Source organism: Pseudorca crassidens, chromosome 1 (genome assembly GCF_039906515.1).
Source record: "Pseudorca crassidens isolate mPseCra1 chromosome 1, mPseCra1.hap1, whole genome shotgun sequence".
Lineage (NCBI taxonomy): Eukaryota > Metazoa > Chordata > Mammalia > Artiodactyla > Delphinidae > Pseudorca > Pseudorca crassidens.
The window spans coordinates 45,915,031-45,939,062 of record NC_090296.1 but is presented as its reverse complement, the minus strand read 5'-3'; the positions used below and the strand labels follow the sequence as shown (position 1 = coordinate 45,939,062).

Sequence of the window (24,032 nt, the reverse complement as noted above, 5' to 3'; positions counted from 1 at the left end):
ATTACCTTCATGTACATCATATTCATCCTCCTCTAACCAGGGATCCCATTCCAGGCTAGTGTGATTAAAACTGAGGGTGTAGTTACAAAGAGAGTCATTTAGCCAGCCCCAAAATGGGTCCCCATCCATCCAGGTTGGAGATAGTCCTTTAAATTATGTCTTTTCTGGTATGCATAATCCCCTGATTGTAGGTCGTGGGGCATCTGATCTTCATCCAAAAATAGATTACTGAGATAAGCTTCAGAAACAAACTTAGAGTGTCCTTTAATAATTCCATTAAACATTTTAGCAATATAACATAACAGCAAGGAACTATCTGGGAAGTGAGTCTTGGTAAACACAGACCTTAATTAACAAAACTAGAATTTAATATTCAGTAAACATAATTTTTTTTCTTCATTGTGAGGGCATTAACCCTGCAGCCAGGGATGGCTTTATCCCATCAAATAAAAAATGAGGTTTGTCAAAAAGCCAAGTGGCTGTTTTGGATTTCCCTTAGCCCTGACTGTTTGATTGACAGCTATTGTTTACCCATTTTAAATTCCCTGATGTAGGAGTAGACTGCTGCCATGTTTTAAGGACATCAGGATGGCAAAAGTCTGGTAATGAGGGGTTAATTTTTGTAGAAGCAGAGTGCCATGATCTTCATAGATCATTGTGAAATAATATTTACTTTACCAAAGTAACAAAAGATTTTAAAAGTAAATACAAATCACTTAAAGGCAAAGAAATTTACATAGTCTGTTATTAAAAGCAGCATTCCAAGAAAACTTTGTTCTCTTAACAGAGAGAGAACCAAATTTCAGCCTGGTCTCAATAAACTTGGCCTAATGATTTATATAACTGTAATTGATCATATAGGCTTTTTGCTTGCGGAAATTTTTAGGAGTCTCAGACTGAACTTTTACAAGACCTCTCAGGGCCAGGAAAGTCACACCAAGGGCTTGTCACAGATTTTGCTTACCAGATCTAGGTGAATTCCTCCCCTTTCAAGGTTCCCAAAATACCTTGAAATTTCTGTACCTGTTGTGAGGTAGACTTCCTAATTTATCTGATAAAGCTGCTGAGAACCTAAGAGTTTCCCATCTCTGGAGGGAGCAGACGGAAAAGGTAAATGTTTCAATTTTGCTTACAAAGGTATAATTTACCAAATTACTGTAAATCAGAATCAGTTTCAGGGGAATATTTTCCTTGCACCTGGAAAACACAGATTCAAACCAGTAATTTTTCAGATAGAACCCATAAAATTATAACCATATTTACCGGTTCATTCAGTCCTTTGTAATTAATTCTTTTTGTTAACAGCTTTATGAAGCCATAAGGTTTTTCATTAGAATTCTTCAATTTCTTACCGAGTTTAGCATTATAGTCTGCAAGTCAGAAACTTGTATTTATCCAAAAGTCCTTTTTTTTTTTTTGCGGTACGCGGGCCTCTCACTGTTGTGGCCTCCCCCGTTGCGGAGCACAGGCTCCAGATGCGCAGGCTTAGCGGCCATGGTTCACGGGCCCAGCCGCTCCACGGCATGTGGGATCTTCCCGGACCACCGAGTCCCCTGCATCGGCAGGCAGACTCTCAACCACTAGTGCCACCAGGGAAGCCCCAAAAGTCCTTTTTTATAAATCTTCTTGAAGAGGAAGCATTTTTGCAAAGACATTAGAGTGAAACTGTAAGTGTCTATAATGACAAAAGACTTGAGAAGGCATATTAAGAAGGCACATTTAAAACCTGATTATAATAAAATTAACAAAGTAACTTGGTTACTGCTGTGGCACACAACACTTAAAGAAGAGATAGTTATTTACTTAGCCAAGGTAACAATAAAAGATTTCAAAGGCAACTACAGAACAGATCACTTAAGAAGTAAAGAAATTTAAAATCTGTTAACAAAGGCAGTTCAACAGTTTAAGAAAACTTGTCCTCTTAACAGAAGGAAAAGCCAAATTCAGGGTTTGCACCAGCTTACTTTTAAAATTCATTTACTTAATTAAATTTATTCTAAACTTAGTCAATCCTGCCCATGCATAAGACTCTTTCCTCAGGGTCCACTTTTCACAAAACTTTTTATCACTTTCTGTATCTCTCACCTTATTTTTCCATTCAGAAGCAGTCAACTCTAAATTAGACCTACTTCCTTTTTTCTTAATAAAATGTAATTCCATTCCTCATAACTTCTTTACTGAAAACACACATCCTACTTTCCTTAAGCAACCATGAACTGTCCTTTATATCAGTACTCTGTAGATTGGTAAACATAAATCCAAGTAATGATTCCTTGAAAAATGTGCTACTTACAGAAAATATCTCATTGAGCACCAAACACATTTATTAATAGTTCTAAACCTTTGTTTCTCTGTAAAAGGAAGCCAGTGTTCAGTAATTAAAGGTTCAGTATCTTATTTTATTTGGAAATGGACTAGTTATTTAATAAACTTCCATTCTTCAACTTAATTTAGCACAACTCTAAATATTTTAAGTTGTCGAATATCTGGAGAGATTATTCTTAAGTAGACATTCCTAAAACATAATTATTCCTAAAAAGTTCACCCAAAGCTCTTATCTCATTTGTATTTCTTTTCTTAAAAGCTTCTTCACATTGAGTTATTTTCATTGCTGACAAATTTGCAACAGATATGGTAAGATCTTATTTAGTTTATATTAAACCTAGGCACAATAAAAGTATTAATGTTGATGTCTCGAAAGCCATGTCTTTATTAGTTAGATCAACAAACTTAAACATTAATACCAAGTATTAATTTAATATTGAATATTCCCCAGTTCACGTGAATCTGAAATTTATTTAGCTTAATTTTTCTTGTATTTAGAATTGTTTCATTTGTAAGCGCTTACTTTTCTTTTAAGCCAATTAAATAGAGCTAATTTACAAATTAACCTCAGCAGCATTATCCAAAGGCACAGACACATACTAAGACATACACATATATCCAGACAGTTAGGGATCTCATAGTTTCCGCTTGAGATTTAAAATGTCTCTTTGCCTCTTTTTTTTTTTCTTGGCTTGAAGTTCTACTAATTAACCCAAGGCTGAAGTCTCAGGCAAAGCGGGCTGTGTTTGTAGCTCAAGGACATGATAAGAGTTACCGTCAAACTTTTTTCCTTTTTCCTAGGCATATTTTTGTTCTCTCAGGGTCAGGATTCTGAAAAAAATATTTCAACAGGCTAGCTTTTCTAATTGCACATGCGAAAAGAACTCTTTTTGCAATTTCAAAAAAAGTTTTATTTTAACCAATTTTCTCCAGGGTCTAAAGAATATTGTGGCCATCCTGACCGAAGGAACCAAACTTGTTTTGAATTTGGGAAATGTCAGACATGGGAAAGGGAACATGGACTCTAATAGTGCCCATGTCTCCATTTGCTACTCCTCTTAAGGGAAGCTTATTAGAATCTGTTTCCTGGCTTTGGGCAGTCCTCGATCTTGTGTGTGGCGGGGAGAGGGGGCTTTCGCCCTGATAAGGGGGTGCCTGTTGGGGAGCTGTGGGTTGAGGCGGGGGCAGGGGCTGAAGCAAAGGTGTTGATGGGGTGGGGGACAGGAGAGATCGAGTAGAGGGTCGTCTAGGAGATCTGATGGAGAGGGAGACAGAGGGGGTCGGGAGGATAAGGCAGCAACAGAAAGACACATGTGGCATGAGTCCCTCAGATCTGGATTCTGGCTAAGGGCCATAAAGTCTGGTCGTAAGGAACCTCTGAGTCCTTTCCTTGTTTCCGGCAAAAGAGATCAAGTGGGAGGATCATGTCATAATTTACTGCGCCATTAAGAGGCCATGGTTCTTGGTCCCCCAGTTTATACTGGGGCCAAGCCGTGTTGCAAAAGAAAATGAGCCTCTTCTTTTTGAGATTTTCAGGGTCAAATTTTTCCAGTTCCTGAGGATACAGCCAAGGGGTGAGTCTGTGGGAGGCTCCCGAGACGTACCAGAACCCATTCTTAGCCTGTATGCCGTAGAATGGGGGTACTGAGAGTCACCGGCTGACAGAAAGGCGTCCCCTTTGTCCCAGGTATCTCTCCATGTGGCTAAGGCACAAAATGGGCCGACGTCCCAGCAATCGCGTCCGACCCTGAGAGGTGACCCCTGAGCGTGTGACTAAGGCACAAACCGTGAGACTGAGGCACAAACTGTGCGACTGAGGCACTTTGAGACTCGGGCAGGGAAAGAAAAAAAGAGAGAGATTCCCGGGACCCACCGGGTGACTCACCATTTGGCAATTCCCTGAAACATGAAAAGGCACTCCTGGGATGGCTCAGAGGTAACACCTAGGCTCCTGTAAGTCAATCCAGACTGAGAAAAAGGTGAAAGTAACAGAGAAGACAGGCTGAGGAATCGGCCTCGTAGTCCTGCCGGGAAAGCAGCGGCCAAGGGCTGGGGGCTCAGTGTTTTTTTTTGTTGTTGTTGTTGTTTTGCGGTACGCGGGCCTCTCACTGCTGTGGCCTCTCCCGCCGCGGAGCACAGGCTCCGGACGCGCAGGCTCAGCAGCCATGGCTCACGGGGCCAGCCGCTCCGAGGCATGTGGGATCTTCCTGGACCGGGGCATGAACCCGTGTCCCCTGCAACGGCAGGTGGACCCTCAACCACTGCGCCACCAGGGAAGCCCTCAGTGTTTTGCTTGAACCAGTATGTGCCCCACGGTGCATGGAAGTTGTCTTGCTGGGGGCAGATGCTCTAACAGCCTGGCCTGTTCCGTGACCCCCTTATCCTTTCACGGCATTCTTCAAGCGGCAGGTGCCCTGATGGCTTTTAAATGCCTGATCTGTGCCTGAATAGCAGCTGGCCTTGTCCTCAGTCAGAAGGAAGACAGAGGGACCCTCACCCGTTCTGGGCGGCAGTTACTGGGGTGAAGTGAACTGTGGAGCCTTCGGAACACACCAGGGTGTGGCCCTGGCCAGAGTCCTCTGTTGCTTCCATGGTAACTTGCCTGTTCAAAGAAGGTCCCAAGAAATGAGGAGAGGAGGTCGGGGGAGGAGATCCCCCAAGAGATGTCCCCGTAAGGGCCACCAAAATGTCGTGGTCCACGTGCGGGTTGGAAGAAGAATTTCCAGACACGAAGTATTTTAGAAAAGAGTGAGTTTACTGAGAACAAAGAGCAGAGCTAGTGAGGGGCGCTGCAGATACAGCGGGCCGACTTCCTGATAGACCAGGGAGAGTCGACCCCCTTTGTGGGCTAGTGGCCAACCTTTATAGCCTCAAGACAAAGAAAATTACTGCTGGCGGATGGCGTTAAGTGATTGGTCAGGGTGCTACAAGGTTGCTACATGGTGACTATTTTACCTACTATGGAGCTGGGGGGCTGTCCGGTTTAGATTAGGAGAGCCCATGGCAACAGTTGCTATGGGGGCTCGGCTAATTCCAGAATTTTTGTCCTGTGTCCTTGAGGTAGGGTGTCCTTGATGTAGGGCTCCACAAGGACTAGACTATTCTAAACTGTTCCTGCGATTGGACTCAACAGATTGTTTGGCAAACACCGATGTGTGCCCTGCGCGGGGATCCTCTGGGATATCCTTAATTTTTTTTTTTTTTTTTTTTTGCGGTACGCGGGCCTCTCACTGCCGTGGCCTCTCCCGCCGCGGAGCACAGGCTCCGGACGCGCAGGCCCAGCGGCCATGGCTCACGGGCCCAGCCGCTCCGCGCATGTGGGATCCTCCCGGACCGGGGCACGAACCCGCGTCCCCTGCATCGGCAGGCGGACTCCCAACCACTGCGCCACCAGGGAAGCCCCTTAATTTTTCAATTACGACATGAGCATTTCATCTTGTATTGGCTGGTACACAGTAAATGGAGCAAGTGGAAGCCAGCCGATTTCCAGAGTGGCAGAAATCTCAAAAATCCCAAACGAGAATCATTTAGTTCTCACATTCTGTGGCATTCTCTCGCAGAAGTACAAAAAAGCAGCACTGACATGCCATTTCCACTCTCCCATCTCTGATGGACATGCACTCTGGAAAGAAGAGCAGTAGGCACTGGGCTATGCCTGGGAGATTAGCCATGAGGATTGTGGTCTTTGTTGTGCTTTGATACGATTTCAGCGTCTCTCCATTAAGAGTAGCAGAATTGAGTCTAACCATCATACTTGAAATTACCTTACTTTACAGAAGCCATCATCTGTGAAACTTTTCAATTTTTCATTGTGATAATAGTAAGAGTGGCATTAATTGAGAGCTTACTAAGTGCCTGGCACTATACTAAGCACTTTATGCATCTTATCTCATTTCCACCTCACAACAACTCTTTGAGAAGTATTCTTACCTGCATTTTATAGGTGAGGAGGCCCGGAAAGTTTAAGAAACTGCCGAAGTCCACACATCTGCAAAGAGACAGAGCCAGGATTCAAAGCAAGGTCTTTATGAATCTGTTGCTCGTGCTCTTAACTGCTTAGTTATGCATTTTGTTTTAAGACTGCATTTACCTTAATTCTCTGATAGATGAAAAGAAACACCGGTAGGATTTTGTTAGGTTGAATGATGCGAAAGGGTTGTTTTTGTAGGTCAAAACAGTAAGATATTGGCAGTTTCATAGAAGCCAATCTAATAATTCATAACTGAGCAACGAATGAATTTTCTTTTTCATATCCTGAGCATGCTAATGGGCTAATGTGCACAAAATTATGGATCACTGTTAAGTTCTGGCATCATCTTGAAAATGTAGGTGTCGCTTGATAGCTCTGTTGGAACCCTGGAGCCACCCTCCTCCATATAAACTTTATAGAAAAGAAAGTCCCCGGGGAGAGCAGGGCTACGGAATTCTTTGTGGGCCACATATGGGCAGAGAAAGTGCTCTCTATACTGCCTTTTTAGGGAGATGATAGGCGCTGCCTGTGATGGGATGCTTCAGGTTTTTAGTTTCTCTTCTCTCCAAATAGTATTTAAATATTTGCATTATTTGGAGTGTTAAAGGTTACCTCTGAATATCTCTTCACTTCATTATCCTATAGTGGCAATTACAATTTTAATACACACACACTCTGTGTGTACACATATACATAGTTTAGTTAATGTTGATTAAGAAAAACTCTCTTCCTCTCAAAGCAGTGCATTTCTCTCTTCCTTCTCATTTATATCAAAACAGCCTAAAATAGGTCTTTACAATAATACAATAGAATACTGAAGTTTTTAAAAAGGAAGGAAATTCTGACACATGCTGCAATATGGGTGAACCTTGAGGACATTATGCTAAGTGATATAAGCCAATCACAAAACAATAAATAATATATGATTTCACGTATATGAGGTATCTAGGTAGTCAAACTTATAGAAAGCAGAATGGTGGTTGCCAGAACCTTGGGGGAAGGGGAAAATGGGGAGTTATTGTGGAATGAATATAGAGTTTCAGCTTTGCAAGAAGGAAGAGTTCTGGAGAGTCATCGTACAGCAATATGAATATACTTAACACTACTGAACTGTCCACTTAAAATGGTTAAGATGGTAAATTTTATGTTATGTCTATTTTACCACAATTAAAAAAAAGATTGATGTTTAAAAACAGTCCAGTTTTCCCAAGATTTCTTATTAGTATATGGGACGATGTGTGAGTTGTCTATGAAGATTATTTTAGAATGCAAAACAAAGACAGCAATCGATTCTTCTTTTTAAACTAGTCCTTAAAAGCTCTCTGAATAGAAAAAGCTTGTTGACAATTTTTCATTTAATGCCAGATTTGCTACATTTTACATATAAGCAACTACAGGCTTTGAATATAGTTGTTGTATGCTCTTTCCAGCACAAACATGGAGCTTTAAAAATATATTGACAGGGCTTCCCTGGTGGCGCAGTGGTTGAGAGTCCGCCTGCCGATGCAGGGGACACGGGTTCGTGCCCCGGTCCGGGAAGATCCCACATGCCGCGGAGAGGCTGGGCCCGTGAGCCATGGCCGCTGAGCCTGCGCGTCCGGAGCCTGTGCTCCACAACGGGGGAGGCCACAACAGTGAGAGGCCCGCGTACAGCAAAAAAAAAAAAAAAAAAATATTGACAGTGGGTTCTCTCATCAGTTTAATGGCCTAAGGCAGAATTTCATACTGTTACACATTTTTTAAGAGCATAGCAATTCCAAACACAAGACTTTTTATCCTTTCCTCCATGCTCAAGTATCCTAATGAGTAGCTTCATGAAAATCAGGACCAGATTTATATCTTATTTAAGCTTTAATACTGCTAACTGAAAGTGTATCAAAGATTTTTGCTTTTTTTTTCCTTTTCTCTTGTTGAGGTGACAGGAAGTTATGTCTTTGTTCTTAAAATGCAGGAGGATAAAGATTATTTTATATAACTGTTCAGGGTAACACTTAAGCCTCATGGCTAATCCTGTGTGAATGGAAGCTCAGTGGACAAAGGTGCAGGTGTAAGGGTTAGGAGCTTAAGAGAAGTCACAGGTGTTTTACAGGAATAAGGTAATTATGATGTGTCACAAATGAAGAGGTCGGAAAGTCAAATGCGATGGACAAAAAGAGCACAAAGATACTATCTGTAATTATGAAACTTCAAGATCAAAGAATCTAAATATTTACTACTCATTGTTGAGTTAGCTCAAAAATCATTTGAGGTTGTGATAAGCTGCCATAACAGAAAATCTTATTAAAGGAGTCAAAAAATAGGGGATAATTTTTCTCATTACAAAAAGCCCAGAGGCTTGTGGCTACTGGCATTGGTTGAATAGATTAAGCTGTTATGACCATTGTCTGAGTCAGTGGACCTCATGCTTTTGGGCCCAGAACCTCTTTAGAGTATTAAAAATTATTGAGGACTCCCAAAGAGCTTTTGTTTATGTGGTTATATCTATTGATATTCACTGTGTTAGAGAAATTATAAGTTTCAAAAATTATTTATTAATTCATTTGAAAATAATAAGCCAATTACAAATTAACATATTTTGTGAAAAATAACTATACTTTCAAAACAAAAAGAAAAAATCAGTGAGAAGATTGGCATTGTTTTGAAATCTTTTGAATGTCTGACTTAATAAAGAATAACTAGATTCTCACATCTCCTGCGGTCAATCTGTTGGGCCACGGTCATTTGGTTGAAGTATATGAAGGAAATCTGATCTCACATAGCTACATAGTTAGAAAAAAGATGACCTTGAAAATGCCCTGAAAAGGCCTAAGGACCCCTGGGAGTCCTTAGGCCACACTTTGAAAACTACTGGACTGGATGATTCTTTTCCTCATGTTTGTTGCCTCCTAGTGAAAAGATGACTATTGTACCTCTGGTTTTTGTTTTCGAAGCAGAAAGAAGAGGGAAAATATGGGGATTTCTCATAAGGCTTTTCTTCTCTGTAAATTTCCTCTTCATCTCATTAATCATAACTGGATAATAAACCATCATCAGACCTATCATTAACCAAGGGGTGTAAGAAGATCATGACTGATTTAGAACTGGGACCACCCTGGGGCTGGGGTAGGATTTACCATCTGTGAAATTAAGAGCTTTCCCTCAGATTTAGCAGAAAATACAGGATGTCCAGTTAAATTTGAATTTCAGAAGTCAGAGTGGCCATCTGCTTCAGGAGAACTGTCTCTATGAGGCAGGATGGCTGCTGAAGGTGGAATTAGGGGATGCAGAGAAGAGAAATCAGCTAGCGGAAAGCAGCGAGCAGGAGTTTGTTTCTGGGCTTTCACCACCCACGGGTGCAGAGAGGGCCTCTGTGCTGCAGGTGACAGAAGCGTGGCCAGCACAGCATAACCGAGCAGAAACAAAGAGGAGAGGCCAGTCTGCCTGGCAGCACAGAATGTTAGAGGAGCCCTGCAGGACCCAGTCCTGAGGTTTGGTCCCTGGATTCCAAGTGCTGAGGAAGACAGACAGGCTATAAGAATGCAGTCTCACTGTCCCCACCCCTCCTTTCCAACCTCTCTCCCTTCCAGGTCAGAAGCAGTTATATTTGCATTTTCTACTGGTGAATCTATATTTATCGATCTTCAGATTTCAGAAATGATCACCGCCTTTTCAGTACTAATTCTCAGTACTAATTTATGCCTCAATAAGGTTGTAAGGAAGCAAAACCAATGGAAACATGATGCTTTTTTTTTTCTTTTAATTGGGGTATAGTTGTTTTACAATGTTGTGTTAGTTTCTACCATACAGTGAAGTTCCCTGTGCTATATAGCAGGTTCTTATTAGTTACCTATTTTATACATATTAGTGTATATATGTCAATCCCAATCTCTCAATTCGTCCTTTTTTTTTTTTTTTTTCTTAAAGCAAATCCTTTCCCTGGGCAACAACCAAGTGGCAAAATAAATTCTTTTAATCATTCATTTATTCACTTAACCTATTTTATGTGCCTTTTCTATGCCAGGCTCTAAAGGTGAGCTAAAGGTGAATTAGACGTGGTCTCAGACTGTTAGTAGAGGGAGGGAGCTATGTAAAGAAATATCTAATAGCAACAAAAAGAAATAATGCTAATAAAATCTTTAGTAGAGAAATGAACGAGATAACATTTATTGTCAAGCATTGAATGAAATGCTCTATATTAGGGAAATATATCAAATTCAGTAATTAATACCAATAATCAAATTTAACCCTCCTGATATGCATATGTTATAAGCATTATTATTATCTTCATTTGGTTAGCAGATGAGAAAACTGCTTCTTTCTGCTTCAAAAACAAAAACCAGAGCTCAGAGACATTTAAAGATTTGCCCACATTAGTAAGTAGCGGGAGTGGGATTCGAACTGGTGACCTCTGGCAGGTGAGGAAAGGTTTCAGTGAGTAGGTGATCCTTGAAAAACAATTAGGTGTTTCCTAGTAGGAAAGAGAGAGGGGATGGTTTAAGGGTAGGGCAATCCAGGAAAGACGAGAAAGTGTAAGTGGGTGGGGGACAGGATGCACCCAGGCTGTGGGGAAGCAGGGAGCAGTTCTGAGAAAGCTGGACATGGGCAGGGTTTGGTGTGAGGAGTGGGGGAAGGCTGGTGAAGAAGGCAGGGCAGAGCACAGGGGCCTTGAGTCTTACTGAGGAACGGCGGGTTTGTTCCATCAAAGGTACTTAGGCAGGGGACTCACAGGATCAGATGTGCATTTCAGAAAACTTACTCTGACAGCAGTGTAGAGAAAGGACGGCAGGAAACTATTTGTCTCCCTGGCTCAGGAGACCAGGAAAGTAATGCCACTCCTGAGAATATAACTTAGAGAAACTCTCAAAAATCTGTTCAAAGAGAGGGATGCCAAACTGTTTGCATTAGCAAAAATATCCTAAATGTCCTTCAACAGAGAATAAATAAATAAATTGTGGTATAGTCACATGACAAAGTACCACATGGTAGTTAATGTGACTGAATCAGGGCAACGTATGTCAACAGGAAGAAAACATGAAATTGAGTGAGGCAAACAAGTTGCAGAGGGTATGTAAGGTAGATGTCATTTTAGTCAAATTTTAAAACCTACAAAGCAATGCTTTAAATTGTTAATCAATTCATAAATATCTAGAGAAAACATACATGAGATTGATAACAGCAAATTCACGAGAATATGCTGGGGAAGGGGGGACTTGGGAATGGGGGACAGGTTAGTCAAATGGGCTTAAATATCTATATCTATATTTACAATGAAATCTATATCTTCATTTCTTTAAATAAAATGGCAGATATGACAATGTTAAGATTTTGATGACACTGGTAGTCAGAACACAGTTCATTACATTATTCTCTATACTCAGCTGTATATTTCACATATAACATTAAAAAAAAAAGTGGATTCAAAAGTGTACGCTTTCTCCAACAAAAAGAAAGTAAAGAAAGAGAAAGCAGCACTCAGGCAGTAGTATAGTCCAGAGATAGGGAGCTGGGAGACCACTGCAATGTTCAGGCAAGAGGTGATGGGGGCGTGAACTGAGGTGGTGGCAGTGGGAATGGAGAGGCCATGAGAGATGGGAAGTAGGTGACTGTGGGTTGATGGGAAGTGGGGGAAAGAGTAGAATCCAAATGTCTTCCAGCATCGAGGTTGCGTTACTGGGTGGTTGAACAGGTGGTGGGACTAATCACCAAGAAAGGGAACATAGGAGAAGAAGCAGGTCTGGTTGGGGGTGGTACGTGGAGATGGCTTTCAGACACGTTCAGTCAGAGGCACTCTCAGGAAGAAGCGTCGGATACGTCATTTGATATTCACACCAGGAGTTTAGGGTCCGGGGTAGAAATAGAAATTTGGTTATCACCAGCATTTGGGGGAAACCATGAAAGTAAATAATGAGATTACAAGTCTTACTGTAGGAATAAATATAGATGCATAATGTGGATGACGATGAAAATAAATGTTAATGGAAGGTGAAGTCAGGTATGAGAAGTATGATATGTAAGTAAAATATGAATCCTAACTTTTACTCATTGTACTTGAAACTTTTAAAAGAAGTAGTAACCTGCATCCGACAAATTACATGTCTATGATCCAAAGTATGTGTCGTCTTAACCCCTCATCACCATGAAGAGGAACTCACTAAGGATCCGCGGAAAGTCTGACCTCTCTGCAGGGCAGTTTGGAACCAGCAAAAAGGCATTGCTAAATCACCAGTGGAAACCAACCTGAGGCTGGTAAACCAGTCAATGCTCAGAATCACCTAGGGAACCTAGGTAAAAGCAATGCAGAGTCCAGGCCGATCAGCTGGAACCCTGGAGCTGGGGCCCGGGGATCATAATTTCAAAAAGCTCTACAGGTCAGGCTGGTCGTCAGGACATCAGTTGGTCATCAGCTACAATATCAGCTACTGGACAGCAGCTGTCACCTGAAGTGGAGCCTGTCCATCTCCATCTGCCGTCTCCTCCACTGGGACCTTGAGCTCAATGTCTTTATGTCTCAGTTTCCTTAACCATAAAATAGGAACAAAAATAGTACCTACTCTTGGGGTAGTGGTAAGGATTAAATGCATTAATTTATGCCAAGTACTTAAAATAGTATCTGGCATATGTAAACATGCAATAAAAGATACTTACTATAACTATTATTTTTATTAATATATGTGAGAAGTGTACTGGGATACCATTCTGCTACTATTTTTGCTAACTAAAATATTCTAATGATTTTAAAAAAAGAATAAAATTCTACACTCAACTTGAGTCCTTTGTACTAAGATCTTCACTGCCCCTGTCTTCTAAGCCTCCTGAAGTAGTTGCCTTATCTCTTTCACTTCTTTGGCACATAAAATTAACCTGAAGATATTGGAAGCCTGAAAGCATATTTTATGCATGAACTGGTCTGTGAGAGTTTTGGCATTTGAAAGAAGATGGATTTGTATTCAAATGGCTCTTATTACTATCCAGGTGCCTCAGCAGACCCTGATGATATTCAGAGTTTCTGGCAGTTTCAGAGGAAATATTTCCATGGTTAAGAAACTTGCTTCTGAGCAAATTTAGTTTGTTAGACTTCACGTCCATGCATGCCCTGAAGACCTAATTATACAGACTTCCTGAGGTAGATGTATCATATTACACCCACATTTTTGAATTATTACAGTGCATATATTCAATAGATTCTTAATCCAAATTGGTTCATAAAGGTGAAAAAGAACACGTCTATTATAGACATACTCTTTAGCAATCTTACTAATCTCATAATAACCATGCACCTTGAGTATATATATATATATATATATATATATATATATATATTTTGTGTGTGTGTGTGTGTGTGTGTGTGTGTGGTACGTGGGCCTCTCACTGTTGTGGCCTCTCCCATTGTGGAGCACAGGCTCCAGATGTGCAGGCTCAGCAGCCATGGCTCACGAGCCCAGCCGCTCCGCGGCATGTGGGATATTCCCGGACTGGGGGACGAACCCGTGTCCCCTGCATTGGCAGGTGGACTCTCAACCACTGCGCCACCAGGGAAGCCCTGTACCTTGAGTATATTTTATGAATATTGTGTTGAGTCATTTTGAGAGTTAGAATTCCTCTACATTGAAAGTTAGTAGTTTTAATTTCATGAGAAGGTAATACATCTAAGATTTTGCCTGTTAAGTGGTTATTTCCAAATCATTACTAAAGCACATTTAAGAGCTAAACAAAAATGTAGCCAACTGAAAGAGGGCATGAAATGATGTAACACTGAAATTTCAACACATTAAAAATGCTCAATATCACTGTCAATAGGGAAATACAAATTAAAACTGCAAGGAAATACCACTACACACCTATTAGAATGGCTAAAATCAGAAACGCTGACAACACCAAGCGTGGCCAAGGTTATGGAGAAAATAGAACACTCACACATGGCTGGTGGGAATGCAAAATAGTACAACCACTTTGGAAACAGCTGGACAGTTTCTTTTAAAATTGAACAAGTATTAATATTTGACCCAGCAATCCCACTCTTAGGTATTTACGTAACTAAGAGAAATGACAACTTATGTTCCCATAAAAACCTAAGTACAAATATTTATAGCACCTTTGTTCACAATTGCCCCAAACCGGAAGTGACCCAAATGTCCTTCAATGGGAGAATAGATAAATAATCTTCCACATATCCATATGTGGAAGGCCAAATAATGGCACCCTGGAAGACAACCATGTCCTAAACCCTGAAACCTGTGAATGTTACCTTATGTGGCAGAAAAAGGACTACACATGTGATTAAGAATCTTGAGAGAGAGAGATTCACATGTATCCTCATAAGAGGAAAGCAAAGGGAGATTTAACTCCAGACAGGTATAAGAGGAGGTACTGCAACCTCAAAGGCAGAGATCAGAGTGATGTGGCCATAAGTTAAGTACTGCTGGCACCTACCTGAGGCTGGAAGAGGCAAAAAAAGAATTCTTTGCTAAGGCCTCCAGAGGCCTTGCCAACACTTGATTTTGGCCCAATAATACTGATTTCAACTTCTGGCCTCCAGAAATGTGAGAGAATACATATCTGTTGCTTTAAGCCACCATGTCTGTGGTAATTTGTTATAGCAGCCATAGAAAATGAATACCCCGTACAATGGAATACAAGTCAGTGGTAAAAAGGAATGAACTATTGATATACACACTAACATAAATAAATTTCAAAATCTCATATGCTTAGTGAAAGAAACCAAACTCAAAAGGCTTTATGCTATACAATTCCATTTATATAACATTCTTGAAAAGAGATAGTCATTAGTTGCCAGGGGTTAGGAGAGGTTGATTACAAAGGGGCAGCCTAAAGGAGTCTTTTTGGGACGATGGAACCCTTCTGAATCTTGATTGTGACAGTGGTATACACTTTATTTGTCAAAACTCATAGAACTGTACACCAAAGAAAGTAAATTTTGCTGTGTGTAAATTTTGAAATAAAATTTAGAAAAGAGGGGCTTCCCTGGTGGCGCAGTGGTTGAGAGTCTGCCTGCCGATGCAGGGGACACGGGTTCATGCCCCAGTCCGGGAAGATCCCACATGCCGCAGAGCTGCTGGGCCCATGAGCCATGGCCTCTGAGCCTGCGCATCCGGAGCCTGTGCTCTGCAACGGGAGAGGCCACAACGGTGAGAGGACTGCATACCGCAAAAAAAAAAAAAAAAAAAAAATTTAGAAAAGAACTCAAGCTTGAGCAACCAGGAAAAATGCTGAAGTGTTAAACTTTCAAAGGGAAGTTGAAGTTCCTTTTAAAATATTGTTGCTATACAGGGTTGTGAATGAGAAGCAAGGAAATATTGGACGATGTTTACCAAAAATGCTAATTTAACTTCAAGAACACTGTAAATACATCTTCTCTGACTTGCAGGGTCCAAAAACTTAAGCCATATGAGATGCACAGTCTTGTTACAGTGTGCTTAATGAAATGATTGAGGGCAAGCCATACAGAATAGAGTAACTGAGAATTCTAGGAGTACAGCTGTACCATTTCAAACTATCCTGGTCCCTGCTGAAGTCTGATATCACCTGGTGGCAGTTTATTGACATAAATATTGCTGGAGACAATTCTGGGTCCTGTGATGGGCTGAGTCTTCTGGGATAGCAGCAAAGATTCCAGGAATCTCTGGGTTAGTTGACACTTATCTTGATGGCCTTATCCAGGGAGATTGAGCCAAGAATATACCATACACGCAAGAACTCACTTTCAGCCTCTGTACTTCTTAAGACTGGAATTGTCTGCAGTTTCCCTGTTTGACCTAGCCCTCACCTCATTTCTCTGCAGAAGATAAGAATTTTAACTGGCCCCCGTTTTAGAAACAGGGTTGGAAGGATAATGGAAGTCAATTGAGAACTGCATTATATTTGAATTAATCTCATTGCAGGGTGTGTTATCACTGTTTAGTTTTTTTTTTATGGTAAATGGGTCTAATTCATTATTTTTGAGAGCAATTAGAGAGCTGGCCAGTTATGTTAAGCCAGTCCTAGTTTGAGAAGAAAAAGTGTTGTTATCTTAAAATATGGTGATCCTAAGCCTGTTTTGCTCTCAGATCTATTCCTCATTCTTCTGCTCTGCGGGCCTATTTCCTAGGCCCTTATGTCAGTTAGACTCTAGCTGAGTTTGGCCAATGAGAGGCAGAATAATGGCCCCCAAAGATGCCCATGCCCTGATCTCCAGAACCTGTAAAAGTATTAAATGTTATATAGACATAGAGAATAGACTTATGGTTACTAACGGGGAGGGGAGGTGGGTGAGGGATCGACTGGGGGTTTGGGATTAGCAGATGCAAACTATCATATATAGAATAGATAAACAACAATGTCCTTCTGTATAGCCCAGGGAACTATATTCAGTATCCTGTGATAAACCATAATGGAAAAGAATATGAAAAAGTGTACATATATGTATCACTTTGCTGTGCAGAAGAAATTAACACAATATTGTAAATCAACTGTACTTGAATAAAATAAATTTAAAAAAAATTAAATGTTACATGGGAAAGGGGCCTTTGTAGGTGTGATTAAGGTTATGGACCTGAGATGGGGAGATTGTCCTGAATTATCAAAGTGGACTCACTCTAATCACATGAGCCCTTAAAACAGAACCATCTCTGTCTGGGAAGAGGACAGATGAGTCAGAATGGGTCTGAGAGATCTGAAGCATGAGAAAGACTTGATCTGCCATTGCTGGCTTTGAAGATGGAAGAAGGGGGCCATGAGACAAGGAATGTGGGGAGCCTCTAAAGGTTGAGAATCATTCTTATTTGATACCCAGTGAGAAAACAGGGACCTCAGTTCTATACTTGCATGGAGCTGAATTCTGTCAGCAACCTGAATGACTGTGCAAGTAAATTCATCTCCAGAGCCTCCACAAACAAATGTAGACCTGCCAACCCCTTGATTTAGGGTTTGCGAGGACCCTAAAAGGGGGACCCAGCTGAGCTGCACTGTACTTGGACTTCTGACCCACATAAACTGGGGCCCCTGGGTTCTGTAATATCAGTTCTTCCTCTTGTCCCTCCAGCTTGAGTGTCCTAAGAGCTTCTTGCTGTTACTATTATCTGAGATAACTTCCTGTCACTGAAAAAAAAATGCGAAACCTAGAAGATGAGAATTATGTTTTATTCAGTGGACCTGCTGAGGACTTGAGCCCAGAAGACGGCTTCTCACATAGCTCTGAGGGACTACCCTGAAGAGGTAAGGTAGGAGCCAGGATATATAGGAGTTTGGCAACAAAAAAGATTACTGTTAATTAAGGAAAACCAGAAATCTCAAGTTAATGAATTTAGCGCTTTTCTTTGTATAGGAAGGTGCAAGAGTCTGGGCTCATCCAAATCATTCCTTTGATATGCACCTTAACTACCTAGGGCCAGTATCCTGTTTTTCTCCTTCCTGAATTCCTTCTCAGGGTGCAGAGTCAGGGGCAGCTGTAGTGGCTGATGGCTTGAGGGCCACCACATCTTTTGTTTACTGAGATGGCAGATGACATTCTTCGTCCACATTCCGTTCCCTGGTATTCTTCTCAGCCTATTCCACCTCCTGTGTTACCAACTCACTGTGGTAAATTCCTTCTGTTTTAAATACTCCAAGTGATTTTAGTTTCCTGATTTGATTCTGAGTGATAAATACAGGATAATTCTGGGGATTTTTTTGTTCTTTTTTCAGTGGTGGTCAGAAGGGAAGTACAATCATTTATTCATTCAACAAACATTCATTGGGAGTCTATGCTATGTATCAGTGTTGAACAGGGCAGACAAGGTCCTTGACCTCAATGAACTTTATATTGCAGTCAGGCAGACAGAATTTTAATTAATAGTCAAAGTAAAGTGTTAGTATTATGATAAGAATAAGGATCTGTAAGAACATAAAACAAGGGGTTCTTAAACTAATCTAAGGGCTAGAGAATGATTCTATAAAGAGGAGATATTTAATGAGATTTGAAGATTGAGTAGGGTTATCCAGATGATCCAAAATAGTTAATAAGTTTGGGATGGGGCTTTGCTGGAGAATAGGAGTAAAACAACCCTATTTTATTCTGCCGGAAAAGTTAAACGAGAAAAAAAAAATCCTGGACCTAATAAGCAATTACAGAAAAGAGGCAGGATCCAAGGTTAATATCTAAAATCAATCACTTTCCTATATATGAGTAATAAACAAGTGTAATTTGAAATTTAAAACTCATTATCATTTACATGAGCACCCATCAAAATAAAATACTTGGGTGTAAATCTAACAAAATATGTACAAGATTTTTATGAGGAAAACTACAAAACTGTACAAAATGTCAAAGAAGAACTAAACAAATGGAAATATTTCATATTCATGGACAGGAAGACTCAGTATTGTCAGGAGGTCAGTTCTTCCCAACTTGATCTATAGATTCAATGCAATTCCAAACAAAATCCCAGCAAGTTATTTGTGGATATAGACAAAAGCTGATTCTACAGTTTGTATGGAGAGGCAAAAGACCCAAACTAGCCAACATAATATTGAAAGAGAAGAACAAAATTGGAGGATTGACACTACCCAACTTTAAGATTTATGATAAAGCTATAGTAATCAAGATAGTGTGTGTTGGCAAAAAAAAAAAAAAGACAAACAGATCAATGGAATAGAACAGAGAGCCCAGAAGTACAGTCACATAACTAAAATCAACTGATCTTTGACAAAGGAGCAAAGATAGTCTTTCCAACAACTGATGCATCTACGTGCAACAGCAAACAGCAAAAAAGAATCTAGATACAGACCTTACACTCTTTACAAAAATTAACAAAACATGGATCAGACCTAAATGTGAAACACAAAACTCTGAATTCCTAGAAGACAACATAGAAGAAAACCTAGATGATCTTGGGTGATGATAACTTTTTAGATACAACATGAAAGGCATAATCCATGAAAGAAATAACTGATAAGCTGGATTTCATTAAGATTAAAAACTTTTGCTCCATGAAAGACACCATTAAAAGAATAAGAAGACAAGCCACAGACTAGGAGGCAATACTTGTAAAAGATACATCTATAAAGGACTATTATCCAAAATATACAAGGAAGTCTTCAAACTCAACAATAAGAAAACAAACAACCTGATTAAAAAATGGCAAAAGCTCTTAACAGACACCTCACCAGAGAAGATATACAGATGGTAAATAAGCACATGAAAAGAAGTTCAACATCATTAGAGAATTGTAACTTAAAATGAGATGCCACTACACACTTGTTAGAGTGGCCCAAATCCAAAACATTGACAACACCAAATGCTGGTAAGAATGTGGAGAAAAAGGAACTCTCATTCGTTGCTGGTGGGAATGCAAAATGGTTCAGCCATTTTGGGAGACAGCTTGGTAGTTTCTGACAAAACAAAAATACTCTTACCATATGATCCAACAGTCACACTCCTTGGTATTCACCCAAATGAACTGAAAATTTATGTCCACACAAAAACCTGCACATGGATGTTTTATAGCAACTTTACTCATAAGTGCCAAAAAGAAGCATGAAGATGGATAAATAAACTGGTACAACCAGACAATGGAATATTAAAAAGAAATGAGCTATCAAGCCATGAAAAGACATGGAGGAAACTTATATCCATACTACCAAATAAAAGAAACCAATCTGAAAAGACTACATATTGTGGAATTCCAACTATCTGACATTCTGGACAAGGCATAACTATGGAAACAGTAAAATGATTAGTAGCTGCTAGGAGTTAGCAGAGAGGGAGGGATGAATAGAGCACAGAGGATTTTTAAGGAAGTGAAATGATTCTGTGTGATACCACAATGGTGGATACGTGTCATTATACATTTGTCAAAACTCATAGAATGTACAACACCAAGAGTGAGTTTTGAGTGATAATTTAGGTTCATTGATTGTAATAAATGTCCCACTCTGGCGAGCGTCGTTGACAGTGGCAGAGGTTGTGCATGCATGGGGACAGGGAGTATATGGAAACTCACTGCACTGTTGTTCAATTTTGCTGGGAACCTAAATAAAACTGCTCTGAAAAATAAAGTTTATTAATTAAAAAAAATTCTGTATGCTACTTTAGCGAAAAGCCCGAGTAGTGCCATCTTTGACAATTTGCTTTCTCGGCCAGGACACACGGCTCTCAGGGAAATTCCTCCTGGAACCACTTTGGTATCTGACCTTATTTAACTTGGATTCCAGATCAGATGTCCGAGTTATATCTTTTTTACGCATTTTTGAGAAATACATAAAATGAAAAACGCACTTTTTTCTAAATCAAATAAATAATGCACCCAACAGGTACCCCTGTCAATGTAACACAGAACTGTTAATCTAACAAATCAACTTCTAGCAATTTATTATGAGAAAATAATTATTTAAAGAAGTTCAACATAGTATTGTTCATAATAGTAAAAATAGGATACAGTTTAAATGGAAATCAATTATATAAAGCGAAGCATATATATATACTGTTCAGCAATGAAAAATGTTGACGTAGATCTATATTTATTGACATAGAAAGATGCACACAACATCTACCAAGAGAAAATAGCGGAAAACCATATACATGTCTGTGTGTGTTCCTACGCAGTACCCCTAGGTGGTAGGTTTTAGAGTGTGTGCCAGTTGTCAACTTATTGCCTTTCAGCTTCAAATTCATAGTTCACTCCCTGTTCTACAAAAATGGAGATACATTTTTTGCCTTTGCCAGCTGACACCTGTGGTAAACTTCATCCGTACAGGAAGCTGGAGTTTCATTGCAGGTGGGAGGGATTTTCCTCCCTTGTTCCAGTGTATTGCCTTGGCAGGCTCCTGTGGCCAAAAGCTTCCCCAACGGCCCCACCTGACCCCTCCAGTGGTTTTGCAACAGAATGCTTCTGGCTTCCCCAGAAGCCTAGAGAGCAGATTTTGAGCAAGGTTCGACAGCACAGCAACTCAGTAACTTCCCTGCCATCCTGTGGTGGGGGGTAGGGAGGGTCCTTGAGCCTTCTATCTCAGACTTAGAGGTTGTGGCTGCTCCTTATATATGCCCTTCTTATATTCTTTTTCTTAAAATTAATTAATTAATTAATTTATTTTTGGCTGCATTGGGTCTTTGTTGCTGCGAGGAGGGGCTACTCTTTGTAGCGGTGCGCGGGCTTCTCATTGCAGTGGCTTCTCTTGTGGAGCACAGGCTCTAGGCACGTGGGCTTCAGTAGTTGTGGCTCACGGGCTCTGGAGCACAGGCTCAGTACCTGTGGCACACGCTCCGCAGCATGTGGGATCTTCCCTGACTGGGGCTTGAACCCATGTCCCCTGCATTGGCAGGTGGATTCTTAACCACTGTGCCACCAGGGAACTCCCCCTTCTTATAATCTTTAGAGTTCTCTTTGTTTCTTACTAGCTGAATCCTTGTTAGTCCAATTCCCTTCTATAGTTAATAATTTTTTATATTAAATTTTTCCTTGCTTAAAAAAACCCACCTACATAAAATTATATGTAACTCTACTCTCCCTGTGATAACCATCATTAACATCTTGGTGCATATACTTTAAGCCTTTTTTAAAAAAATAAATGTGTATGCATGTATTTTATGTGTATATATACATATGTAAAAACTAGGTCCATATGTAGTTTTTACAACAAAAGATAAAGCACGTTATACAGATTGCTTTGTGAGCTTTTTTTTACATCAATATTTGTGATGGTTGCAAAGCACTTCACTTGGTATATATACCTTAAATTGTTAAAAATTTCCCTAGTTTGGGACCCTCAAACTATTTCTAATCTTATGTCATTATAAACAGTGATGCAATGAATATCTTATGCTGGAAATCTCTTGTTTATTTGTCCAGATTTACCTTCTACTCTTCTCTATCCCACTCTCAGCTCCACTCTCTTTAGGGAGTACATTAACTTGTTCCTTTGCTCTCTGGCTTCCTGTCAGGTTCAGACAACACAAAGGCCCAGCAGGAGACTTGAGGAAAGGACAAGAGTGAGATCAGAGCATTCATCCTGGCTCCTTCCTTGTTAGGTCTCCTAGAGCTAGCTGTGCTCCTCAACTGAAAGTCATTATCCTCAAGGTGGCCAACCCTACACAGTCCTCTCTTCCCAGTTCTCCTAACCAATCCTTCCCTTGTCCTTTTTTACTGGGCCCAATGGTGACAGCTCTGCTGCTCCTGGAAGCCCTGGGTACCTGCACCATTGTTGTGGTTTTCCTATAAATCATCCATACCATTGTAAATTAACCCCATTCAAATTATCCTAGTTGTTGTTCTCTCACTAATATAACCTTTGTGTTTAAATCTTTATGTATATCTTTAATTATACTCTTCAAGTAAATTTCAAGATGAAGAATTTGCTAAGACACTGGGTACACCTGTTAGAAAAGACATGTATGCATTTTAGATGGAATGTCTATAATCTTGGTGATACAGAGAGTCACCCTTTAAAATGTGTAATCTATACTCTGGATCCAACCAGATGAGGATATACCTAAATATTTAACAAAGATAAGAAATTGGCAAGGAAGACAGCCCAACATTTACCTTGGTCCCTGAGAAGTTCTGGAGACCTCAAATCTTCCTGAGTGTTTTAATAAACCTATTTTGTGAAGGAGTATTACTAAGATCCAGTTAGAAAATGAACAAAGAAAGAAAATCCAATTAGTTAATGTTGGCTTATAGAGTAGAATAAATAAGCCTTCCACGTGTCAGTTATTATCTGGGCTTTTGAGACAGCATTCATCAAATTTCTAACATAGGTAGTCCAAATTTGTCTTCATGTTTCAGTTTCAGGCCCAATCCTCATGACGATGATTTCTTATACCTGAGTTTTTCTGAGACAATGAACAATTTAAAACAGGTGTGGCAGATATGACTTTAACAAACTGAGGAGACAAGAAATATTGTACCTTTTACAGGTTACACCATATGAAATTGATGTTTTGTAAGTCAAAATTGTTACATACCATCAATTTCATATGCGTTACCCTAGTAATTTTCTCTAAATCAATTTAATTCTATTTAGAACCTCATCTTGCCACACTGGCTGGAAAGATAACCTTGGCCATTTGCAGGTTTTCTTTACACCTCCCCCTTCATCTACGACTGTCCTCCTACCAACCTCCTCGTCTACCTGAGAATATGTGAAAGTTCCAGGGTGAATGGGAGTTTGGGGAAGGGGACGAGCATCTGGTCAAGTTGATGCTGTGTCTTCCATGTCCTCTGCCTCTGTTCTTCCTAGGCCGTGCTGGGAGCATGGAGATCAAGAGAGGCTGCCTAGGGATCTGCCAGCCTAGGCGCACTGGTCAGCGATTTCTTCTCTGGGGTCTTATTGCTTCCATAGTAAGTAGCATAGCTGTGATTGCAAAAGGGTTTCCAGATGATCATGCCAAGGCTTACTGTAAAGGAAATGGATCACTGTCCACAGTACCTGGAACACCATAGGCACTCACTAAATATTGATTGAAGGGATAAATAAATCATCTGAAGGGGTCAACCTAAGCATACTAAGCGGAGTAAGCAGAAAAATAGCAATAGCAAACCCTTAAGGTGACAGGCATTGTTCTAATTGCTCTGCATAGATCAACTCATTCAGCTCTTGCAGTAACCCTAAGAGTCATGTAACTGAGCAGAGCTAAATTAACCTTTCAAGTTTGTGGAAGACCCTTGCAGTCGGACTCAAAAGCCTGTCTGCTTAAGTACTAGTTCATACTGCAGCCCAAGCATAGAATCAAGGATGCTTTCTCACTTTGTACAGAAAGAGCTAGGCCTTCAATGTCCTCACATAT

General features: G+C 40.3%; 1 long non-coding RNA gene across 3 annotated transcripts in view; it reads right to left on the bottom strand.

Moving 5' to 3' along the window:
• The window catches only part of LOC137223319 (uncharacterized), a 74,558-nt gene that overhangs the window by 32,126 nt on the left and 18,400 nt on the right, over window positions 1-24,032 (bottom strand). Inside the window, exons 2-3 of one of the 3 annotated variants that reach the window (XR_010942789.1) lie at window positions 6,256-6,313; window positions 2,980-3,156 (exon numbers count right to left, since the gene is read on the bottom strand). This is a non-coding gene — a long non-coding RNA (uncharacterized lncRNA). Of the gene's footprint in view, window positions 1-2,979; window positions 6,314-24,032 lie in introns of those variants that run through there. The other 2 variants (XR_010942790.1, XR_010942788.1) reach the window with 2 other exon arrangements.